This window comes from Aethalodelphis obliquidens, unplaced genomic scaffold (genome assembly GCF_003676395.1).
Source record: "Aethalodelphis obliquidens isolate GAN/ISIS:26980383/991018 unplaced genomic scaffold, ASM367639v1 scaffold15, whole genome shotgun sequence".
In the NCBI taxonomy this organism is placed as follows: Eukaryota; Metazoa; Chordata; class Mammalia; order Artiodactyla; family Delphinidae; genus Aethalodelphis; species Aethalodelphis obliquidens.
In genome coordinates, this window is record NW_020837959.1 from 31996249 (window position 1) to 32009012 (window position 12764).

Here is a 12764-nt window from a genome sequence, read left to right on the forward strand (position 1 = left end):
CTGGGCCCGTGAGCCATGGCCGCTGAGCCTGCGCATCCGGAGCCTGTGCTCCACAGCGGGAGAGGCCACAACAGTGAGAGGCCCGCGTACCGCAAAAAAAAAAAAAAAAAGGAATCAATCATAATAAAAGCAAGAACTACGTGGGCCGCTTTATTGGTTGGCTCATTCAGAGAGCAGGCTGGGATCATTGCTTTTTTTTTTTTTTTTTGGTTGTTTAGTTTTTATTTCATAACCATAAACTTAACTTTGCAATTCAGCTAAACTTGGAGGGGAATAAGGAAAATATGGAACCCAAAGAAGTGCAATGAGAGCACAAAGATTATAGGATATTTCAAGCAGATGGGGATGAAGGGGTGCTCTCCTGAGCTACAGAAGGAATGGTCTGGTGGTTAAGATAAAACACAAGTCAAATTTATTATTAGATTTGTCCACAGTCAGCAATGGTGATCTTCTTGCTGGTCTTGCCATTCCTGGACCCAAAGCGCTCCATGGCTTCCACAATATTCATGCCCTCTTTCACCTTGCCAAAGACCACATGCTTGCCATCCAAGCACTCAGTCTTGGCAGTGCAGATGAAAAACTGGGAACTGTTTGTGTTGGGGCCAGCATTTACCATGGAAAAGATGCCAGGACCCGTATGCTTCAGGAGGAAATTCTCATCATCAAATTTCTCCCCATAGATGGACTTGCCACCAGTGCCATTATGGCGTGTGAAGTCACCACCCTAGCACATAAATCCTGGAATTATTCTGTGAAAGCAGGAACCTTTATAACCAAAGCCTTTCTCCCCAGTGCTCAGAGAACGAAAGTTTTCTGCTGTCTTTGGAACTTTGTCTGCAAACAGCTCAAAGGAGACGCGGCCCAAGGGCTCGCCGTTGATGGCGATGTCAAAGAACACGGTAGGGTTGACCATGGTTGGGCAGCGCAGGAAGTTCCGGGGTGACGGCGTCTGCAAAGCTGGGATCATTCTTAAAGGAGCTTGCGGTAGAGGAGAGATAGAAAGATAGGTTTCTTGCACACACCTTTTTTCAGGAATGGTAAGGAAAGCCCAAGGAATGACACTCCTGTGACCATCCACCAAGACATCCTGAGGACCCTGCTGGGCCTGCCCGTGTGTGGAAAGTGAAGGAGAGTTGAAGGTTCTTGGCTCAACTCTCAAATAGCAAATTAAAATTATTATTTACCCTTTCCACCCCTGACTGTTTACGAAGAGAAGTATTTACTTAATGTTCTTGGGAAGGTCTAAAGTAATGTAATCAAAGTACAGTCCATGTAACTGCCACTGGCCTGTGATCATATCAATAAAAAATACTGACAATAAACACTCTGAAATTTATACAACCATTTCACAGAGTAATTTGATATCTATCACATCTAATATTAAAAGGTTTGTGGGAATTCCCTGGCAGTCCTGTGGTTAGGACGCCTGTGCTTTCACTGCCGGGGGCATGAGTTCAATCTCTGGTTGGGGAACTAAGATCCTGCAACCAAATAAATAAATAAAATTAAAAGTTTGGGCTGGTACTTGGTATACATTTATTCTATTTTTCTATTAAATATTTTCTTGAAAATTGTTTCTGAAATTAATGTTTCATTTCTCTTATTTTTATATTTTTTAAAATCTCAGTCCATAATAGATTGGAAATTTTACTTTTTATTTATTTATTTTTGGCCACACAGCTCGGCTTGTGGGATCTTAGTTCTCTGACTAGGAACTGAACCCAGGTCCCAGCAGTGAAATCGCCAAGTCGTAACCGCTGGGCTGCCAGGGAATTCCCAAGATTGGAAATTTTTAAAACTGTCCTTCATCACACATAATTTGAAAAGCGCTGGTTTCAAGTCGGTCTCCTCTCTTCTGCTTCTAGAGAGTCTGACTCCCAGAATGTACTCATGGAGAGAAAAAAGTTAAAAACACTTTTGTGGGACTATGTTAATTATGTCATGAAAAATATTTAATGACACGGAAAAATTATCATGACCTAGGTAGAAAACAAAGCAGACTACAGACGAAAATGAACAGTGTAACCCTTAAGTTTGCAAAATGGATTTATGAATGGCCGGTAGTTACCTCTGTCTGGTGTCTAGCATGTATACCAGGTTATATATGAAGAATAAATGGTGGAACCATAGGAATCTTTATTTTCTTCTTTCAGTTTAACTATATTTCTACAATCAAGTCATATTTTTGTAATGTAAATTTTAACGAATAGTATAGGCTTATTTTAAGGAAGAATTAAGACCGTGTTTTGTTTTTTTGCTTGTATTGTTCCATTTAGTTTAGATTTTAAGATAATAATTAACTTTTCTATAAAGGAAAGAAATAATCCTTGTTTAAAAATCAAGTTTAAGTTGTTTTAATTCCATGGAATATTTTCATACTTTTTACAAATAAAATATCTGAAAAATTTGCATGTGAACTTCCACTTCTGGATCATAAATAGTGTTCACTGTACACAGGCAAATTCTAAATAATTAAGTAGTATTGAATAATGAAAACAATAGAGAGAGGGTCTAGACTTATGGGGTCTAGACCCCATAGACTTATGTGTGACAGTGCTATCAGCCAAATTTCCATAATAACTAACATTTTACTGTGGGCTGTGTGCACGTGATTTGAACATAACATTTATGTCTAAAATAAAACTCTTCAATTGTTTCTTTCCACAAAAAAAAAAAAAAAGAAAAGAAAGGGCGGGGGGGTGGGGGGAAGAAAACATCTAATTTTAATGTAACACTAAATCCAAAGGCAGTACAGCTGTTTGGTTTTGATTGTTTAACTCAGCTGTTTTATTCTGAGAAAAGCACAGCTGCCTTTTGATGTCGTCTGCTATTCAAGACTGTTCTTTGGGGGGGTGAAATGTATGAGGAGAGCTCAGAGACCACTGGTGGGTTCAGCTTCCACTCTTGCTACATTGCCATTTCTTGGTGTCGCTCTTCACATTTCAACATTGGCTAATGCAAGTTCCTTCCCTTGTACACTGTCTTTCCCTCCAGAATTCTGCAGTACTGTTGGTGGAAGGGTAAATATTCTTTTTTTTTTTTTTAAGGACAGTTTTTGAGAACCTATTCAGATCTTAAATATTTGACATATCTGGATTATACTCATTTTTGAGGTACAAAGATAGTGTTGTGGTTATGTTTTTTTTAAAGAATCATCTTGAAGTGACGCATACTGAAATAGTTACAAATGAAATGATACAATGTCTGAGATTTGCTTCAAAATAATCAAGGGGAGGGAAGGCAGGGGAAAAGGTAAATTAAGAGTGGCTGTGAGTTCATAAAGGGGTAGTGGGCATTCATTCTACCATTCTAATTTTATATTTGTTTGTAAATCTCCATAATAAAAAGGCTTTAAATAGGGTAAATTAAAACAACATAAATACTTATATTTATGTTATTTTTTCCTCTATGTAAATTAAATGAACCCTGGGCTTTCCCGGTGGCACAGTGGTTAAGAATCCGCCTACCAATGCAGGGGACACGGTTTGTGCCCTCATCCGAGAAGATCCCACATGCCGCAGAGCAACTAAGCCCGTGCGCCACAACTACTGAGCCTGAGCTCTAGAGCCCGCGAGCCACAACTACTGAGCCCACATGCCACAACTACTGAAGTCCATGCGCCTAGGTGCTGTGCTCCACAACAAGAGAAGACACCACAATGAGAAGCCCACGCACTGCAATGAAGAGTAGCCCCCGCAGAGCAATGAAGACCCAACGCAGCCAAAAATAAATAAATTAACTAATTAAAAAATTAATAAATAAAATAAATTAAATGACCCCTCAGTTCCACATCTAGAGATCTATCCTACAGAAACTCATCCACAGGCACACATTTATGTAGAAAGATGTTCTCTTTAACATTGTTTAGAATAACACATATTGGAAACCATATTCACATTCCACAACGGGGGAATGGTTAAAATTCACTGTAATTCATTCCACTGTCTATTTTGATAACCAACAGCCCCCCCCCCTTAGAGTTAGTTACTATAGGATAATGTTAATAGAAGTCAGAAGATACTGCTTATAAGGAACCTGAGAGACGTTCCAAGGAGGAAATCTCACACTGGATGGAAGTCTGGCAGTTCACGAGTGATTTGCCACTCAGCACGATGCCAAGCCCCTAAAAGGGGAGTGAATTATCTCCTTGGAGATCTCCTGGAGAACTATGCCAGCAATCCTGATGACTCAGAGCAGGAGAGGGCTGACAAACCCAGGGCCATGTCACCACTTCCTGCCCCAGGAAGTCTGTGGGTGGGGGACGAGAGGCCTGTGTCAGGTAGACAAGATCAAAGGCCTGGGAACATCCCCACTTTCCTTTCTTCTTGTCTTCCCTTTAGGTATAATCTCAAGGAATGTACTTGTCATTCTGCTTCGACAGTGGCTGATGTTATTTGGCTTGGATAATTTTCTCAAGTCAGTGGACAAAACACTCCCTAAAGGCCCATCCAAGCTCTGGGGTCTGTTCCTAAACATGGCAGCTCGGATTCTCCACTACTCCTCCTCAAGACACAGTCAGAATCTGTGCTTCTCTCTAAGCAGATTAATCCACTTGCTTTATCTTATCAGGACTCAACTACTACTCTTGACAGGCCCAGGCACGCTGCACCCTGGAGCGACTCCTGCCCCAAAGGGAGACTGGGAAGCCCTCTAGATGAACTGAAGTTACCTCAAGTCCAGTTTCCCTAGTTCCTTGACTCTGATGGGCTGCCCTAGACTTAAGGTGAGTCTCGTGACTCTTGAGATGGGTTTGTTATTTCAGAGTCAAGGAGTTGAAGTCAGAACACCCAGCTCTGTCTCTTACCAGCTATGTTTCCATAAGGAAAAATAAACCACTTACTCTTCCTGAGCATTATTTTCCTCATCTTATTATTACAGATTGGTGTAATAATAAGCCCATTATAGGATTACAGTAAGGTAGGTAATGTGTGTAAAAGAAGACCCAGGACAGTAGCCTGGCACACAGTATGTGTTGGTTATATCTGATACACTGCCTGGTCTTCATCACACTCTTCGGCTGTGACCACCAGACGTATAAGATTAGGCCTGATCACCTGACACCAGGTTCATCTGGACCACCCCTTTCCAAGAATTGACCCCTCCCTGTTTCAACAATACTCTGTTTTCCTGGTCACTGTTTTATCGTGTTCTCTTTGACTCTCTGTTGCCGATAATCATGGCATGGTGGCCGCACCTCATAAAGTACTTATAGAGATGTGGTTATGGAAAACAAACAGGTGCTTTTTCAAAAAAGGAAGGCAATACCACTTTCCTGTTGGTTAGTTCTCTGTCCAGGGAGACCTGAGACAAAGATGCTGGCCGCCCAAGTGGACACCAAAGGGGGAAAGTGGCAGGGCGTGGTGGTGGGATGAATTGGGAGATTGGGATTGACATGTATACACTAATATGTATAAAATAGATAACTAATAAGAACCTGCTGTATAAAAAAATAAATAAAATTCTAAAATTCAAAAAAAAAGAAATTAATGTACTGAAGCAGCCTAAATGTCCATTGACAGATGAATGTATAAAGATGATGTGGTATATCTATATCTATATCTGTAGATATACAGATATACATACACACACAGACACACACACAATGGAATATTACTCAGCCATATAAAAGAATGAAATAACGCCTTTTACAGCAACATGGATGGACTTAGATATTATCACACTAAGTGAAGCCAGACAAAGACAAATACCATATGATATCACTTATATGTGAAATCTAAAAAGATGTACAAAACTCACAGACATATAAAACAAACTTATGGTTACCAAAGGGGGAAAGGGGGGGAGGGATAAATGGGTAATTTGGGATTAACAGATACACACCACTGTATATAAAATAGATAAACAACAAGGACCTACTGTATGGCACAGGGAACTATATTCAATATCTTGTAATGACCTAAAATGGAAAAGAATCTGAAAAGGAATATATATAGGTAGATCTATACATCTATCTATCTATCTATATATATCTATCTATATGTCTATATAACTGAATCACTTTGCTATATACCTGAAACATTGTAAATCAACTATAGTTTGGGAACTCCCTGGCAATCCAGTGGTTAGGACTCAGTGCTTTCACTGCTGGGGCCCAGGTTCAATCCCTGGTCAGGGAACTAAGATCCTGCAAGCTGTGCAGAGTGGCAAAAAACAAAACAAAACAAAACAAAACTATAATTCAATTTTTAAAAAAAGAAATTAATGTACTCAGCAAGGCAGGTTCATTTAAGTCCCAAATATTTCAGACATAGCCTTGAATCTTATTATGTAGTAATAGAATTTTTCAAGACAGTTGTGACTGTAATACAGAACAATAGCTTTTTATTAATTTCTGGTGAGAATTCATGACCACTTTTACTCAGATTTAAATCACCCTAATTTTCTTGGTCTAATGTACCTAAGATTTCTTCCATCTTTATGAGGTATTTTTACAGATTCTTTTATTTAGTCAACGTGCATTTATTGAGCATTGACTTTGTCCCAATCCCAGTGTGGAAAATTCAGAAATGGAAAAAATGATTTTTCCCTGTGCCGTTTTTTTCAAGATAACAGTATCTTCTTGTACATCTCTGTACTTTACAAACAATACACCCCAGTATTAGTACCTCAATGCAAATCACTTTCAACCATTTTGTATAATAAAGAACCTCCAAATATTATTATACCTACCTCCTTCTAAACCTACACTTCTTCAGTTTTCTTTTGTCTTTTATGCAGACCTTCATGTGAGAAACTGAGCCTCCTCTCATCAAACTACCAAAGGTGGGCTCGATGCCAGGGGAGGGACAGAGTCAACCATTCAGAATTATCCAGCAGTTTCCAAAGGAACGATGGGGTACACATTTCATGCTTTCTTATGTGCTTACTGTCCCCCTTACCTCCCCTTCCTCCTTCTGGTCCTGTTAATTTTTATCAAATTAAAAGCTAAATTGTTTAAAAGTTAAATACTTCTACAAGGCTTTTTTTTTTTTTTGCGGTACGCGGGCCTCTCAGTTGTGGCCTCTCCCGCTGTGGAGCACAGGCTCCGGACACGCAGGCTCAGCGGCCACGGCTCACAGGTCCAACCGCTCTGTGGCATGTGGGATCTTCCTGGACCAGAGCACGAACCTGTGTCCACTGCATCGGCAGGCGGACTCTCAACCACTGCAGCACCAGGGAAGCCCTACAACGCTTTTTTAATGAAAAATCAATAATCCCACCTTCCCTCCTTCTGCCATTACCCCATAGAGACACCCACATTCAACTATTTTAGCCCAGTACTCAATGTTCTCCTTCCTATTTCTACATAACACGTTTGCTTTACCATCTCTTCAGTTGCACAATTTTTTCTTTTACGTGAAATCAACAATTGTGTGTGTGTGTGTGTGTGTAAATTTCTATTTGTTTGGCTTTCTATACACAGATCTCTAATTAAACCCCCCAAATTTTCACCAGATGGCTAAATCAGGGGTCAGCAAACATTTTCTATGAAAGAGATAGACAGTATATATTTTAGGTTTTCTGGTTCACATACAGTTTGCTACATTTTTTTTGATCCAACCCTTTAAAAATGTAAATAACCCTTTGTAGGGACTTCCCTGGTGGTCCAGTGCATAAGATTCTGTGCTCCCAATGAAGGGGGCCCAGGTTTGATCCCTGGTCAGGGAACTAGATCCTGCATGCATGCTGCAACTAAGAGTCCACATGCTGCAATTAAGAAGCCGCATGCTGCAACTAAGAAGTCTGTATGACGCAACTAAGACCCGGCACAGCCAAAATAAATAATAATTTAAAAAAAAAAGAAAGAAAGAAAACCTCTGTAGCTTACAGGCAGGAAAAAATTAGGCCTTAGGTTAGATTTGGACTTCAGGCTCTGGTTTGTCAACCTCTGGCCTAAATCTCCTTGAAAGACTCTCAGATGTATCCAATATTCCATCAATTTCATATCTTGGAGAAGAATCTCCCAGAGATTTTTAATTGGTTCCAGTCTGGCCTGGTTACCTGTTCTCTCACCTTATCCAGAGGATCCCCTTCACTTCTCATCTGCACAGGGTCCCATGCACAGATAATTTTCAGTATTCCATATCTTTCTCTTTCTTTGTTTACTCCTTCATTTTGGTGAAGTGTAGACTTCCGCAGCTTTCTGAAAGGTAAAAGAGGAAAAAATTTGAGAACTTGCATGTCCAAAAAATATCTTACTCTTCTCTTGTACTTGACTGATAGTATGGCTGGTTATAAAATTCTAGATTAAAAATCATTTTTCTTCAGAATTCAAAAGGCATTTCTCCACTATCTTCTAGATTCCAGTGTCACCGATGAAAAGTCTGAAGCATTTCAGCTTCTTTTATATATGACTTATTTTCTCTCTGGAAGTTTTAGGAACTTATTTTTGGTCCCAGGGTATGAAAGTTCATACAGATGTATATCTATTCACACTGGTGTGTTAGGACATCAAAGCCTTTTACTCTTGAAATTCATGTCTTTTGATTTTAAGGAATTTTCCTGAATTATTTTCTTAATGTCTCTCCCTACCCCCAGTTTTTCTAGTCTCTCTCTCTGGGACTTATTGTTAGATGATAGAACTCTACTTATCTTCTTTTAGACTGGAACTCTTTTTTGCATTTTTCTGTTTACTTTTGATTCTTTCATTTCTGCTCTCATATTTCAAATTTTAATTTTTTGCTCTGCATGTTCAGAGCATCCTGTTTGTTTCATAGTTGTGATATCTTTCTTATATCTCTGAGGCTATTAATAATAGTTTTGTTTTGTTTTTATATTTTACCTATCTCACATAGTTTTTTCTTCTCCAGGGTGCTCTTCTTTGTTTTCTCTCTTTCATGTTAAATCGTTTCCGCAGATATCTGGTAATTCTTGGTTATTAATATTTAATAGTGAGGGACCAAAAACTGGAAGCTCTGAGTATATGTGTGAGGCTAACCATCTGTGGGTTTCTCTGTGAGTGATCTGGCTGGGCCATATTATTGGAGAACTTGGGATTTTCAGTACATTTAGATCTTTCCTCTTGGGCTGGTCCATTCTGAAGAATTTTCCAGCCTCCTGCCTGGAGGATAAAGTCTTGGTTCCAGTATTCTGGGAACCAAATAAAGAAGAGAAGAGGAACTGGTTCAACAACCAACATGCACATTTATTTAATTCTCCTATTTTCTGTTTGGCACTCCTCCCCGCAACTGGGCCTGTAGTCTACTAATTTAGAGGCCCTCTTTCTCTTTACCCTCTCCAGAGAATAAGCAGATAAACCTCCATTCTTCTGCTGGGGAGGGGACTAGCTGTTTATGCCCTGTTCAGGGTGTTGATGATGGAGTGGGTGGCGGCTTGGGGGCAGTTGCGGGGGAGGGGGGAGGGGGGTGGACTAGGTAACTAACAACTTCTTAGACAAACTGTTAACAATTGTATTTTGGCTCTACTTTTAGAAGTCCTTGAGCCTACAAATTCCTGAGATCTTTTGGGATTTTTGTGGGGATCAGAATTAGGTTTGTTCCTAGTTTTCTCCACGACTACTTTCAGATTTAGCTTTTTCAGTTCTGCCCTGCTTGTTGCTCCTTCTATCTAGCTTTTCCCGGTTCCCACAAGCTTGTTGGTACTTCTATTTTCCTTTTCGCCTCATAACTTTATGCCTTGAAGGGAAAAGGCTCTTCATTTTAGTGGGGCTTTAGGAGGCTGCAAAATTAGACGCATGTAATCTACCACTTTTTCCCTAGACGTCTGTATGAGCTTCTTAGTTTCCCACTCAATTCCTTTCATATATATCATCATTCAAATGTCTTTGGTTGCCAAATAGCATTAAGCTTTTACATTCATGTTCAAGAATATTACCATTTCTATATCCCCAAATGCTTTCATGGGGGTGGGAGGCACTGAGAGTGATAGGTGAAATAAAGATTGCTGGTTTACAAAGAAAAAGGGAAATTCTGAGTTTTCATGTAGCAAACTCTTCTAATCACACATAGCTCTCATGTGATTTATTATGCTTTTTTTTCTTAATAGTCATTGTAAAATAAGTATTAAATAATTGCCAGGTTTTGTCACCGATAACTCTGGTATGAGTAAAAAAAAAGGGGGGTGGGGTGGTGGTCTCCTATTGATTAGTTTAAGACTGCAGTAAAGAATCTAACCAAAGATGGAATTTGGTTAACTTCAAAGTAGAGACCAGATTTAGTGATGGGGAATAAAGCCCTGTTTTGTTATGTTATGGCCCATGAGTTAATCCAAAGAGCTCTGGTGGGCTTAGTTGCAGATAGGAAAAGGAATCTAGCTAGATTTTAAAGAACATTTTTATGTAGGCAGGCCAAGTCATGCTTATCTAAGGATTCTCTAATTGGATGCCATGAAGTGATGCACTTAACACAACCTGCAACGTAAGAATGAAACAACAAAATGAAGCAAAACAGAAAATAAGATAACTTGGGCAAGGAGTGGAAGGGAGAATAAAAAACTAACTGAAGATAGTTAAAACTCAGAGCATTACTAACTTAACATCAAATCACATCATTGTGTTCTGGCTAATTGGAAGCTGGTGTCATCAATTTTTGTCTAGACGGGTAGCTTGTTTACCAAAAGACTGGTCAGACTATGTTTGACTGCAGATATTTATTTAATGGATATGCTAATGATCAGCAAATAAACTGCTTGCAGCTTTGAAAGTGTTAGGCACAATGGTGTAAAATAATTTTCCCTTTGAAAGTTCACTCACAATGTTTGAAAATTCACAAGGTATTATCTGCTTGCTCACCTTATAATCACAGTTTCAGTCACACACCTTATCAAGAATCCAGCACCAATGCTGTATCAACAGGGCCACATGAAGAGGAAATTTGGTGAACATCAGACGGATTCAACCCCTGCAGGGCTTAAGCCAATTCACACAGCACCGTAAAGTTATTTTTGACATCTGCTTTATCAATCAAAAAGAGCAGAAATACAAAGGCAATCTGAGAAGTGGTGTTTCTTCCAAGGAGCTGACAATCTGAGGAGGAAAAACATATATGATAGAAGTTGGAAAATATTCAAATGCTGAAGTGTCATAATGTCTCCAAATGCAAAAGAAGTTCCACTGAGGATCTGAACTGAGCTGTGGCAGACAAGGACGTGAACAGGTAGCTGGCAAGAGAGGAGAAAGGGCAGCCTACAAAAGGGAGGAAAGGAGAATAAAGAAAGGGAGACAGACTAGAAACAGCTGTGCTCTGTAATCTGGAGTAAAATGGTACTGAAGTGTTAGGGAGCTGAATACAATTAAGTGGCGGGAACCAAAGCAAGAGTGAAGGTTTCTACGCATAAGAAAACTTAATTCTTACAATTATCAGCTGAATACTGACCCACCTCTTATTTGTCATTAGACATAGAGTTGTCTTTGCTTCAGAAACCTGGTAGCCTCACTTTCTATCTCAATGTCTAGAAATAAATTTAAGGCAAAGAAATTATGTTTTTCACCCATGGAACAATGAGGTTCTGCCTAGGGAACGGATGTGTGGTATTCTTGAGCTAGCTGTTACTTGAATGACAGGGAAGAATGAGGGGTCCAATAATGAGAGAGGCTGAATAAACTTACGATGCCAAATTATTAACTGCAATTTCACTTTATTTTCCCATCAGGGATTTTCCCACTTATTGAAAATATGTAATAGTGATACTGATTCTTTTCCTTCACTCTAAACTTTAAACTTTCACTCTAACTTCTGCTCTAAACTTTATCTATTTTAATGTCTTTATTGGAGTATAATTGCTAGGGACAGGACAGGAATAAAGATGCTCTAAACTTTAGATTTATCAAACTACTACTAAAAAGATAATACAGAGTTCCCGTATACCCCACCCCCAGTTTCCTCTATTCCATACTTTATTCAGATTGCCTCAGTTTTCCCCTAACGTCCTTTCTCTGTTCCAGAATCCTATTTCGTTTACATTACACTTGGTCACGTCTCCTTAGGCTTCTCCTGGCTGTGACAGCTTCTCACATTTTTGTTTCTCATAACCTGGAGTTTTGACTACTGGTTAGATATTTTGTATGATGTCCCTCAACAGGGATGTCCAATGTCTTTCTCACCATTAGACTGGGCTTATGTGTTTTTAGGAGGAAGACCACAAGGCAAAGTTCCATTTTCATAACATCAAACCAAGAGTATACACTATGAACATGACTTATGCTGTTGACGAGGACCTTGATCACCTGCTGAGGGTGTCTGGCAGGCTTCTCTAAGTGTAAAATGATCTTACCTCCCCTCCTGGCCATACTGTACTCTTTGGAATAAAGTCACTTCGTGCAACCTGCACTTAAAGTGAGCGGGGACTTATGTTCTATCTCTGAGGGTGGAGGATCTACAAAAACTGTTTGGAATTCTTCTGCAGACCTCTTTCCTATATTTTCACTCATTTATATTAGCATGGACTCACGGGTATTTTATACTTTGGGTTATAATCCAATCCTATTTTATATTGTTGCTCTGACATTCTAGCATCACTGTAGGAATTTTTTTTTTTAACATTTATTTAGGCTGTGCCGGGTCTTAGTTGCAGCATGTGGACTCTTAGTTGCAGCACGGGGGATCTCGTTCCCTGACCAGGGATCAAACCCAGGCCCCCTGCATTGGGAGCGCAGAGTCTTACCCACTGGACCACCAGAGAAGTCCTGGAATTTTTTTTTAATTGCTTACTTCTCATTGCTGTAAGATGCTCCAGGCACCCTTGTATGCTTCCTACCCTAGTCCCAGAATCAGCCATTTCTCCGAGGAGCAACTCTTGGCTCTTTT

The 12764-nt window shown here is 39.6% G+C and overlaps 1 pseudogene; it reads right to left on the reverse strand.

The window, feature by feature from the left end:
* Positions 1-213: 213 nt before the first annotated feature.
* On the reverse strand, positions 214-982 carry LOC113625476 (peptidyl-prolyl cis-trans isomerase A pseudogene; annotated as a pseudogene).
* Between the last annotated feature and the right edge of the window lie 11782 nt (positions 983-12764).